Genomic DNA, 13,263 nt, shown 5'->3' on the forward strand with positions numbered 1-13,263 from the left:
ACCGCTTGCTCCCGATGGTTTGCATGCCGGGGGCTGCAGAAAGGACTGGCCAGAAAGGAGTGCCGGGAGCGGAGCCGCAGCACCCCGGGGATGGCCCCTTGCTCCCTGCTCCCTGACCAGGAGGATGCAATTGCCACCCAGGTGGGCCGGGCGCTGATGGCACCAGGAGAGGCGCGAGGCTGCCGGGGGACGCTGCCGTGGGGTGCCAGGCCTGGGCACCCACAGCTCTGGGGGGACACGGCACTCCCGGTCCCTGATGGGAGAGCTGGCTCCGCGTTGTCCTCCGGGGAGCTGTGCCACACACGGGGCTGCTGGCGCTTTGCGGTGCTTGTTACTGGAGGGCTGAGCTTTTCTGGGGGCTTTGGTTCGGTTTGCTAAAAAACCGAAATCCCACTCCTGGAAGAATGCTTTATTGCTGTGCCAGGGCTGCTCGGTTCAAACTTTGCAGCCTGATCCTTAGTTTGATGGGAAGCACTTGACAGAACTCCTCTCTGCATGTCATTAACCCTCTCACACCACCGGCTGGGACGGAAACTGTTAATACCTAAAATTCAGTTGCAACAAATTTAACCCTGATAAGGAGTGGCCGTACAACTCCCTGAATCACATCCAGCAGCTGTTCATTTTTATAATGACTATGCATTTATCCAAGAGCTGAGTGGCAAGTTTTCCATTTATTGTTATTCTCCCAAAGTAGGGGGGGGAGATCCTATTAAAAAAATCGTATAATAATATTCACGAAGAAAGACTGCCAGTGCAAACCACACCTCCCCTGCTCCAACTGTGCCGCTGCTGCTGCTTTATTAATTTATTTGCGCCGTGAGTGACAGTCCTCCAGAAGTGATAATTGGTGCACTGTATCTTTAAAAGGTTAAAACCCTTTTCAAAAAGGCCTAGACTCATAGTGGGAAAAGACAAGAGAGGCTTTGGCTGGCTTTGGATCCAGAAAACAGCTGCTGATTAGAGTCTGCGTCTTCGGGCTGAATTTATTACATATTTTTCAGCAGCAGGGATTCTAGGAGGAAGCTTCCGTTTGGGTTTCTTGATCGTGGTTTATTTTTATTCAGAGGAATAACAGAGGAAGGATTTGTTCCGGCTGGAGCATGCTCACAACCTGCAAGATCACCCATTATTAAACTGCCTAGTTTGGGCTTTAATATACATGTGGTTTTTTTTTTTCTTTATTAGCGTTCTTATTATTTGGCAGCGTGCATCTCTTTTTTTTTTTAATAATTTATTTTGAAAGGAAGCTGATCTCGTAATGAGCTTTCTCCTTCCTTACTTGAAACAGGTGCTAATGAAAGAATGCAAATAGCACCGGCTGAGCTGAACATTTCATAAAGAAGGGAACAGCCACCGACCCAAAACGGTCCGGGATCTGCCTTCCGGCACCCAGCAAAGGTAGGCACCAGGGTTGGTTTTTTTTTTGGTTGGTTTTTTTTTTTTTTGTTCTCTGCGTGCATATTTGCAAACGGAATATTTTTCTCCCCCCTCCCTTGCTGCGGGTGCACAACCGGACGGCGAGATTCCATTTTGCCTCCCGAAAGGTGTCAGGTTGCCACCGAGACGCTCGCCCACTGCACACCGAGTGTGCATATATATACGTGCGTGTGTCTGTGTATTTCCTGGGTGGCCAGCGCTGGCTGCCGTGCATGGCGTGATGGGCGAGCTCCCCGAGCCCGAGGTAACCTTAGCGGTGTCAATCAGCCCACAGCCAGCCTGTAACCCTGTCCCCGCCACGCTCGCAGCTACTTTGCTGCTTGCTCCTGCTTAATTAGCCCTGGCTGTCGCATGAATTTATCGTCGCTTGACAGCAACTTCATTTTCTCCCAATGTGCATAGATTATTATTGTTTATTTTTTTTCCTTGCTGGTGGGAGGCAGGGCTGGGGGCGGTGGGAGGCGAACGCTGTGTGTGTTAGCGACGTGCAAGATTGACATGGGTGTGCAGAGGGGCACGCGCCTCCGCTGGGCACCCTGGCCGCTGCGTCGGTGGAAAAATGGGCATGTTGCTCCGTGGGGAGCCTCGTCCTCTCGGGGCGATGCTAGGTGCCTGTGCCGAGGCCCTGCTCTGCTTCCCATCCTGCATTTATACTCCCTGCGGAGTAGAAGCAGCTGTTACCTGATGCTACAACGTGTATAAACATATTAAAAAAAAATATTCCAATCCTCATTTTAACAGCTAGATCCCTGCCTATGGCTGAATCCCCTCTTGCCTGCACAAAGCCTGGGTACTGGCTTTTCTTTTTCACCCTGCCTAATTTTATTTGCACGCGCTTGGGGCTGGCATTCAGGCAGCGCTGGGATATTATCCTCAGAGGTTTGTCCTTCGCTGGGGAGCTCGAGTTTTCCCCCGAGCTGGTGGGCTGCTGTGGCAGAGGCAGGTGGAGGCATTCGCAGCTGCCGTACAGCAGCCCCATGCAGTACCTGGACGTGGCTCTCGCTCGGGCTCCGGGTTCTCTGCCGTGTTCCCACAGCTGCGAGCCTGGGCTTGCAGCAGGGACTGCAGTGGCCTCTCCGAGGGCCAAATCCAGCCCTTGCTGGGATCATCCAGCTCCTTCGGCCGTATGAATTTCTGAGGGCAGAAATTAGCCCTTTGTCTGGAAGTTTGCATTTATATCTCGGTGTGTTTAAGTGTGTTTAAGCAATGTATTTCTTTTCTCTGTCTGCATGCAAGATTATTTGTAGTTTTTTTGCCTGACTGTTAAGGAAAGGATCTGCAAAAAGTTTACCCCAATTAATTGTGTAAGCTGAGGGTGGGCAGCACATGAAATAAAATACTTATTTTATATAAACAGTCCCTTGAGGCTTCCTAGAAAGAGAACTTGTGAATATCTAACCTGACAGATAAAAAGTAATCAAAACTGAATATGCAGTCTGGTCTGTCCCCCTGCTTCTGAAAGCAAATAATTTTTAATTAGGAGTTTGATATGGGATGCATGCAGGAGAATAGGTTTAAAATATGCTTTTGAGCCAGTGGTAGGGGAATACTCCTCTAAGCCTGGATTTTGGCTGGGTGCGAGACTGCGAGCGCCTCGTGTCCCCTGCCCTCCTGCTTTGCCAGAAATGGCAAATCCAAATGCTGATGGGTGCTCGTGACCCCCAGCCTCGTGCTTTGGGATGCAAAGAAAACAGGTGTTTCCCCAAACCTTGCGCTCCCTCGTGCCGAGCCAGTGATGCTCTGCTCGCGCTGGGGCTGCGCAGTCCTGCGGGGATGGGACTTTCTGGTTTTCATGCCGTACCAATGAAAGAGCGTGCCCAAGGCTGCTTTTTTTTTTTTCTTTTTGGAGACTGCAAATCCTCCCAGCTGCAACAAAACACGAGGGGGTCGGTCTTTATTTCTTCCTCCTTTTGGCCAGCCTGCTTGCTCGGCAGGATTTCTGCAAAGCGATGCCATGTGGGAGCTCGCTGCTCGTCTCCAGTCCCGAGCTCTCGCTCCGCTCGGGCTGGTGGGACACAGTTTGGATGAGAAACCTCCCGAGAAAACCCAAGCAGGTGGTGATTAAGGAGGGGGAGGATGGGAAGGTGGCGTTTTTCCTATCAAATCATCTCCCATATAGGCCATGGGCTTCTGCTCTGCTGCCTCTTGGTCTGTGAAACCCTTCGTCCATTGCCCAGCCCAAACCCTCCTCCTGACAGCTTGAGCAGGACACAGTGGATTTTGTCTTGTGCTGTACCAGAGGCAGCGTGCTCCTCTGTGGAGATGGTGGCATCTGAGTCCTGCCAGGAGTTGCCTTTTTATGAAGTCTCTGTAATACCTTGGGACCGGTGGGAGTTGGTGGCCCTGCATCCCTCTGACTTTTACCCTTTCATTACCTCCAGAGAAAGGGAAATGAAACTGTTGTTCTCCAAGGCACCGGAGCCCTGACAGAATCATGCTTTGCAAAGGATGCTGTTCATTATTTTGCTTGAATTAGCTGTAAAACTCCTATAAACATACATGATTGTGCAAGGTCATGGCTTTCAAACCGTTTCCCAGCATGTTGGCTTATTTCTGGTGAAGGTTGTGGCTGGCCTGTTTAATCAGGTAATGTAAATGGGGATATTTGCTGGGAAATTGATAGCTGTGGATGGGCCAAGAAGTTTTATGGACACCTGGAGGAGCCCAGGTTCAGAGTGCTTTAAAGGCCTCCTCCTCGGGTGCACTTTAATTCTGGATTTCCACCTGGCCCTGGGCTGGTACAGCAATTGCCAGAAACCTCAGCTATCTCTGTTCACGATGTGGAGTTGGTGAGGAAGGGATCGGTGCCAGGAAAGCAGGAACATAATATTGACCTAAACCCATCATTTTTAATTGGACCAGCTGGGAGCGAGTCTTTCTGCCTTGTCCTGGTAGGAGCACAAACCACGCTGGACTCATCTGGGGCTAAAAAATATTTCCTTTCTCCATGTAAAGCTAAATATATGTAGCTGGCTCAGTTAAGGCAGATGTATAATGTGGGTTAGTATGGATGCACCAAGGAATACTACATCCCAGCACGCTGATTTTTTTGACTGTTTAAAGGTGCAAGTCGATATCTGAAGAGGATGTTAAAAAAATATATGAGGGCTGGTTGTTGCTTACCCATATTTAATCGTATTACTGACCTTACTGCAAAAGGGATGTCAGAATTCATAGCCCAAATCTCTTCATTTAGTTCTTTAAAAAGCTCAGAAACTTTTATGCCATGAATGGAAACGTAGCAGCTATGTAAGTCATGGATTTGCTCAACTCTGATCTCAGTGGTTAACTGAGGTGGGGGGAAAAAAAGCAGCATGGCCTTTTTTGTTCCCATTTAACCTTTCTGCATCTTACTTTTTCTTCTGTGTGGGAAATGGGGAGGAGGGAGGGGGAGCCATTTGGCCAAGATCTCAGTGTGAGTCCCTGGCAGATTGAAAATACAAGTAATAAGTTTTGACTCTAAGCTCCAACTGCAGACAGCAGCGCTTGCTTTTTTTTTTTTTTTTTTTTTAGATGACTATTTGCTGGGCAGACACCGGTGCTGCAGGAAAATGCATGGGGGAACGTATTTTACTGTGTAGATAATCCTTATTGCTAGATGCATTTTGTTGCACAGGTGATCCTTGCTGTGAGAAGCAGGGGCAGCCCCAGCTCCTGGGGGCACGGGTGCTGCAGTGGGGTCTGGGCTGCTTGGAGGTGAACGCCGCAACCAGTTGCTGTTACGGATGACTTGAATAATTTAACGAGGCACATTGCATGTGGTGTGGCCAGTTTGGGCTCTCAGGGGGCCGCGTGTGAAAGCCCTCATGGCTGAGGGACATGGGATGCTGCTGGCATCCCCTGGGAGCAGAGGGAGGGGAAGCCCTAGAAATAACTGCTGGGATGGTCCCCAGGAGGAGCCCAGCTGCTGCTCCCAGCCTGGGGTTGGTTTGGATGAGTTGTTGTGACCCAGGATGCCCTAATGACCCTGACCCTAATGGTCCTGGCTGATCTGCCTCTCCCTGCAGCTGGGAGAGGAGGATCCCACAGCCCTGCCGCTGCAGGGCTGCTTGCAAGCTCCCTGCATGGGAATCCCACAGGACTTGAGACCTTCAGGTGGGTTGTCCACCCCTCGAACAGCCCAGATTTTTCAGTGTAATGGAGAGATTATCTCTTGCTTGCTTCCCCTCCCATGTGCCACCTCGTCAGTCTGGCAGCTCTTGATGTGGGATGCATGGGCACCTTTGAAAGGAGATTGGTCAATAAAATCCGGTGGAGGAGACAACCGCGGGTGGCAGGACCATCTCCTGCGTCTCTGGAGGAAGGGCCCAGGGCTGCTGCTGACTCACGGCCCTGGTTTGGGGGCTGCCAGCAGAAAGAAATGAGTAAACCCTGATGTAACAAGTGGTCTGCTGAAAATAAGTCACTACAGAATTTATCATTCTGTTAAAGTGCGAGTGAGAAAGGCGAGCGCCACTCATGATGATGTCAGGGATGATCTCAGAGTCCTTCAGAATACACTTCTGCTACAAACAAAACTTCTAACCCACTTTTTTTAGTTATCTTTAGAGTTTAAGCGTATTTTATATACCCCGGTGGGTGCTACTGCTAAATAATGGATTTGAAATCAAAAGGTCTAGTATGTTCGAAATAACCAAAGGAAAAATTGATAGAGGTGCAATCGGAGCTCATATGGTCCTTTAAATAAATGTTCATGTGCAAAAGAGAAGACTCCTGGGATGGGCTCAGCTGTGCAAGCAGCATCCCATCCTGCCCCAGTCCCGGTCCCCACGTCCATCCTATGTCATCTGTGTTTCAAAGGGATTTCCAGTCCTCACCAGCCAATTCCCCTTTGCCTGTGTGTTTTAGTCCATGAAAATAAATTTATCATCCCTCATCTCTCTCCTTATGGCCTTTACCTGATTCTGTGTTGGTTGTCAAAGTCATTGCAATCCTGTATGTTGCAGGCATGTTCCCATTCACCCTGTTTTTCGTTGCTTTAACTCATATTTAAAAAAAAAAAAATAAATTTTGTGGTCCTGGCATCACAGTGAATTTTATGGTAGAATGAAAATTGCTGAGCCAAACAGGTTGGGTTTTTTTTTTTTTAATGGCTGTTCAAAAGCAGTTTGGCCAGGTTTCTTCTGAAAACTATTTGCTGCGGTGAATCTGTTGCTAGAAATGAATTCTCCAGATGACCCTGCATGGCAGGGACATCTCCAGCAAGTGGAGGCAACTTCTACCTTAATGATAGTTGCATTTGCTTATAACTTTGATTAATTCATTGGACAGTAATTTTATGCAGTGCAAAAAAAATCTGCTACCTGGGCAAGTGAAGGACACGTACTGTGCACCCATGGCAGATTGAAGGAAAATATTTAGAGTGGCTTTGCGTCTCCAGACAAGATGTGGTGCCATGCCAAGAGAAAGCGGCGAGTAAGGTGGCTCTGTGGGTCAGACCACCCACTACAGGGGGTGAAAATTGATCTTGGGCCAGCTTCAACAGCGATGAGAAGGTGTGCTAGTGTGTGTGCGGCTCACGGGCTGCAAGGTGCATGGGGGCAGTTGGCAGAGCATGAACCACAGACTTTAAATAAATAAATAAGGTAACGAATGGAAGATATTGCTGTTATAGCCAAATGAGTTGTTTTTTGGAGTGCTGAATATATACCTGGCTTGGTTTATAGTGAGAGTGAAAGACATACTTCTCAGCTGAGGCAGAAATTGTATTATTTTTCTCCTCAATCACGCTGTGGATTAAGCATCAGGGGGATTTAGTTTCCCCTTGTGAAGCCATGGGGACCTGAAAGCAAAAGTCCTGTTGAAGGTTGTGCTCCTAAATTGCATAGCCTATGAAATTATTTGTTTTCCTCCATCCAATGCACGCTCATGTGCCCGTGAAGCGAGGTACATGTACATGTTCTCCCAAATCAGGGGGGATGGTTGATGGCTGGGTTGATGCTGCCCAAGGTCTCCTGAGTTTCCTTACATTACAGGCAGTTTAAGAGAAGAAAGACTCCTTGTTTCTCTTTTTACAGAAATGTATCACCCTGTAAGGCAAAAATTTTGTTCCTTGGCTTCAGTTCCTCGTTGGCACCTCAGCAAATGCCAGTGCTATGGGTGTTTGTGTGGCATGGGCGTAGCTGGCACACTGTGGAGCAGGAAGGTGCTCTTGCTGTTTGTGTAGGGTCCAGCTTTGCGGGACCCTGGTCTTGGTGGAGATTTCTGGGTGCTCCGTCATACAGAGTAGATGATAAGATCAGAAAGGAGATGCCCTTCAGTGAATTGTGCAAAGACAGTGAACTTGGGCAGTCCAGAGCGGGCAGTGTGCTTGGTTGACTACGGGCCATGAAGCAGAAGGCTGGACTGTGTTCATGGGGATGCTGCAGGGAAGAGCTCCATGCTTGTTTCGTGTCTTATTCTATTTCCACGCTCCAGTTTCAACACCCCTTTGTCAACTGGCAGGGATCGATAACATAAATGACAAGGCATTACGGTAATGTAAATAACACCAGAACTCAAAAGTGTTCTGGAAAACTTGCATGGGGGATACCAGGAAGGTAAATAAATTCCCAGAATAGCTAATTTAGCTGGAATTGGGCTTATCAATGAATGCAGGAACGCGACAAGTTATGATAAAGCTATACAAAAGCTCTGTGATTTGTATGCCTGCAGCTGGCAGGACCTATATTCCTTTTGCCTTTGAAACTCTGGGGTGCAATGGGGGCATGTTCCCTCCTGGGTAAATCAGCTCATTGGTTCTGGCATTGCCTTGCACGTTTGAGCGTTGTCTCCTGGTGTGATGTTATCACTTATGAAGATTTTGCAAATCATATGATAATCCTCAGATAGGGAGGACTCTAAGGAGGCTGTAATTAGTGTGTATTCATAGGTATTCTGCACTTTGTTTTGGGATACTGTGTACACTTTTGAGGCATGAAGCCATCCCTGAGCAGTCTGTCGTTCCTTACAGAGGAAAAGGTTGGGTAAATTGAAAATCAAGAGGCTAATTTTCTCAGCTAACTGTACATAACAGGTTTCTGTTGCTTCTGTTGCTATTTCTGTCAGCGTTTATGTATTTTTTCTCAGTCATTTGGATTTTGCTCAGTGTTTGCCATTGCAAAAGCTGCTCAGGGACTGATGCTGTCTGAAGAAACATAGTCCCAAGTCAAAAATATATATTAGGATAAAAATCTTGATTACGAAAAAAACTTATTTGGTTCTCCATGACTGAATAACCATAAAATGAACTTGGTACTCAAGAGCAAACTGCAAAGGTGGAGGGGGGAGAGAGGACGCCTACATTAACATCACATAAAGGTTGCAAAGTTAAGCAATCAAAAGATGGAATAAGAAAGCGTTAGGTTGAATATGTAATTGTAACTTCCCTTTGTCTGTGTGGTGTTTATCAGAGAGAAGGCAATCTTGTGTTATTTACAACTTTCAATAAATAGATATTTAAGATAAGCTCGATCATGTAATTAAAGACTTTTGACACATGGCCAGATGCTCTGCCTTTATGTTTGTGTAAATGAGAGCAGAGGGTGGCTGTGTACCACAGTGCCTGTGCTCAAGTGGCTAAAAAAATGGCTCTTTGTCCCAGTATAACTGCATCTTCTGCATCTAGATGACGTGGAGGGATGGGACCGTCCCCTCCGTAGGGCAGAAAGGGAAACTGCAAATTGCAGTGATCTGACTGGCTAAAGGAGACTAGATGTGTTTTTGCAACTGTTTATAAATGGTGTGTCCTCAAGCAGGAGAGTTGCCCTGATTTTCCAGACAGTGTTTCGGGAAGGAAATTCAAGCTCCCCAAGGGACGGGTGGTGATTCCATCCTTGTGGTCGAGCGCTGTGCTCCAGGAGTCGGGGCTGAGCTTTGCTCTGGGCTCCTCATCTCATAGCCTGTGTGGGACCGAAGCTTTGGTCTGGGGCTGAACTCAAGGTCTGGGTCAGGCTTTGCCCCAGCAGCCCTCCCATACCCTGCGGGAGGGTGACACTGCAGAGCTGGGGCTGGTAAAAGGTCTCTCTGGGGTAGCAATTGCAGAGCCCAGGGTGCAGGGTTGGAGCAAGACCCAGAGCATGCATCTCGTGGAGAAGGGAGCTTTGGGGACTTCAGGGATGTTTTGAGCCCAGCTGGAGACCTGCTGGGAAGGATTTAAGAAAATAAAGGTGCTCCTTGCAACTAAGACCTCTGCACCTCAGCAGGATGGGAAGTTAAATTGAAATGTGGGGATTGGGCATGCTCCTTGCAAAAAATTTACTTGAGTGGGGATATTTTGTGCTGCAAAGATGCAGATGAGAGTGGAACCCATCCTGGCCTCCTGGAAGTGCCTTCCTGGCCCTTGTATGTTCCAGCACACCCTGCAATACAGAAATATTGCTCGAGGCAAGTGCCTGTGTGGCTAATGGGGTCTTGTGATTGAGCTTTTCCAGCACCACATGGGCATCTTGGATTTCATATCCCCAGAGACACCTGTGGGCTTGCAAATGGGTGTAATCCTAAGAAGGGCATGACAAGGGATACTGTATTTTGGTGATACAAAGCTGGAAATAAGAGTAGCAGAAAGGAGGAGAGGAAAGCTGAATTTGTAGGGTTTATATACTGGCACGTTGTCTACTTTTTCTTAACAGGGTGGAATTGTTACATTAAGTTTTTGTGTAATTTCCTATGGTACCTTTTTTCCTTTCTGTTTTAGAAGAAGACAGAGAGAGTTCTTGGTGCTTTAACTATGGCGTGCCGCTCCTCTCAAACTTATGCGAATAGAAATCATCCATAAACTCAGTATTTGTAGACTTGGTGCTGACTGACTTTGACTTTTAGTGTTGCAAACAAAATATTTTACTCCTGCGTACATATTTCTGCATTTGCACCATACTAAAATCCATAAAATGGTACAACCGGCTCCCACAAACAACGCCACTTGCTTTTTGGGGAATGTTTTTTAGCAGTCTAAACCTTTTTAAAACCTTAAAGCTGCATAAGCAGCTTAAACCAATCTAAAGCCTTAGATCATTTTCAACAGCTTGTGCCGATATAAGGACTTAGATTATCTTAAATACCTTAAACAGATCTAAAGCTTTAGTGAAAGAATTTGGCCAGTCTCAGATTTGGTTGATTATTGATTGATTTCACAGGTACGTTGGTCACCACTGGGTGACTCTGCCCAACCACTCCTTACTGGAAGATGCCCTGATTTTCTCTATCTTGTGATTCTTCCACTTTGCATATTTGACGCTTTGACATGTGAACACGGCAGTAAAATCTGAATCTGTAACCTTAACTCTGCCCTCATGCTTAGGTTATGATCATCTGTAACTTCTGTACATGGCCTTGGGTTATTTTGGCTAAATATGTATCTAATTTGCAAGAGAAAATGAATGCTATTACACCAGTTGAGGATTTTCAAAGAATCATGAGCACCCGAACTGCCCTTTGCAGTCTGGATTCTTATAAATTGCTTATATAGCTTTGAAAATCCTATCTTAAGATGTGGTAGCTTAATTAAACCTCTTTAAAAATGTACATAAACAGAGGAATGAGTCCAGACTGTGACTTAGGTTAATTTGGACATTCCCTACTTATTGCCTGCTCCTCACTACCACATCCTCATGGTGTTAATGTAGGGTCTAATTCTTCCTTCATTTTGCAAGGGAAAATCATAAGTAATTCAGGCTCAAAGAGTTGGGGGCTTTTGGTTTTTTCCTAAATTAAATTAGATGGAGTTTCACTTCCACACCAGCCAGGCTGGTGTTATTTGCTTTCCCTTAGAGCACAGTGGCACTGAAGCTTTTCTGAAAGCTGAAGGAGCAGCAGCCCCAGGAATATTTTCTTTAGGAGATACGCCGATAATAACACTACAGCCATAAGAAGACACCATCAGGGAAATTTTCTGCTCGAACTCCTTAGCTGAGAAAAGGAGCTGATGCGCTTCCCTCCCGCTGAACTCTTGGATGCAAGGATGCGATTTCTACACCCAGGTAGTTTCCGCTCCCCGTTGACCTGAGCTGCAGTCCCTGGGGCAGCGAACCAGCCTTTTGGCAGGTTGGGCTGTGACATTGCTCCCGTCCCACTTGCGTCCTCGCTGCTTTGGCCATGCAGAGCGAAACTTATCTTTGTTGTGAGCACCGTGGCAAAGGGAGTTTGTATTAAAACAGGTGGGTTTTTGTGGTGGTGCATGCAAAGTAGTGCTAACCTTACGTTCTCTTCTCCGTTACTGTATATAATGTAGTATTGGAACAGACCCAAATAAATTGGAGATGAAAATGTGACAGTTCATAGGAAAGACTAACTTGGAGCAAAACTGGTATCTCCATCCGCTGGCCTCATGGGCTCTGCCATGTGCAGTATCTGCTTTCCAATCTGTCCTACATATTGGTAAAACAGATGCACACAGACCTCTGACGTTACGAGGAGACAGTCTTTTACGACTTTCACGTATGAGAACTGTTTTAACTTGCAAGAAACTTTAGAAAACTAACAAAAAGTTTCAGTTTCATTTTTAGAGACATGGCTGTTTTTTCAGGCTTGGGTGTTACATCGCTAACACAGGTTATTCACAATGCAGCTGCTGGTGAGTTCTGGTCTCCTGCATTTTAGTCACTTAATAAATTAATGTATTTATTATTCATAGAAGTAGTAGGTGAGAGCTTGCTTGAAGGTGAACTGCTTTCTTCCAGCCTGTCAAGCTCTGAATTCTCTTGTAGATAGTATCATTCATACTTAGAGCAAGAAGCCTGAATGCTACCTTAGCATCTCTGAGAATATCTGGTGGAAAAATCTCGGGTTTTACAAAACACCTATTTTTTTAAAAGGTAAATTAACAAAACCCAACACAAAATACATTCAGAAATTCCTGGGGGTTACACAGTGCTGGAGATTTCAGTCCAAGTCTGGCTCCGTGAGCAGCTCACCGTGGGTGCAGCTCTCTAGTACATAATTAATAAAGTTCCTTCCCTTTCTTAGAATGTCTGGCCCAAGGAGTTCAGGATTAAGTTTGCTAGAAATGTAGACACATTGCGGCTGGGTAAACTGCAGCTGAATCAGGGCAGAGAGCAGAGCAGCCTTGTAAATCTGATTTTCGTTCCTTTCTGACTGACTTCCCTATCTATAACCTGGTGACTAGGACTGGGTTTGCTTCTGCAAATGTCCTGCAAAGCCGTGCATCTTTGCACCTACAATCTCAGTGCCCTTGTCTCATCGGATGAGATGTGGTGTGCTGGTCGCTGTTGGGCTTTCTCCTCTTGCTGCAGAGCTGGGCAGGAGTGAGCGCTGGTTTTGGAGCTGGACCTGGTGCATTTGTTCCCTCCTGTGGAAACCCACAAAGCACCTGCTTCCTCGCTAGTGACAACTTGGTGCAATGTCTTTTTTTACTCAGCTTAGCTGTTTTTACCTTTTTTTGCCCTCGGTTTGCTGCAAGCTCCAGCGTGCTCTCAGTTCCACATGCCTCTGACTGGAGGCTCAAAGCAAAAATATAGAAGCTGGTGTAGGTACCCCCTATAGCAGCCTCTTACTCTCAAAGCTACTCATCCTGTATTCTGTGCCATTGACAGAAATATGAGAGAAAACATCTCCTAAAGCCAATATTAACAGAAAAAACAAGGGAAAGAGCTTTTTTTTCTTCCCCTGAGATGTTTCCAGTCCCCCCTCACAGTTACTAGGTCTGGCACATGTGCACACATGTGGCTACCCCAGTTGCAGAGCGCCCCACGGTGCAACGTGTAACAGAAACCTGGGGGTGCAGATGGACCAAGCCTGGGCAGAGGGGTCTGCAGGACACAGGGCTCGGACCTTTCCTGTCACCTCATCCTGGAGAGAAAACAGAAATGAGCTGCTTGTTCCACTGCC

General features: G+C 46.8%; 1 protein-coding gene across 2 annotated transcripts in view; it reads left to right on the forward strand.

The window, feature by feature from the left end:
* Positions 1 to 950: 950 nt before the first annotated feature.
* The window catches only part of HIVEP3 (HIVEP zinc finger 3), a 277,971-nt gene continuing 265,658 nt past the window's right edge, over positions 951 to 13,263 (forward strand). For both annotated transcript variants that reach the window (XM_076357530.1, XM_076357531.1), the window contains exon 1: positions 951 to 1,401. The gene's annotated coding sequence lies outside the window, so the exon portion shown is untranslated. The remainder of the gene's footprint in view (positions 1,402 to 13,263) is intronic.

The sequence above is a fragment of the Aptenodytes patagonicus genome, chromosome 21 (assembly GCF_965638725.1).
Source record: "Aptenodytes patagonicus chromosome 21, bAptPat1.pri.cur, whole genome shotgun sequence".
Lineage (NCBI taxonomy): Eukaryota > Metazoa > Chordata > Aves > Sphenisciformes > Spheniscidae > Aptenodytes > Aptenodytes patagonicus.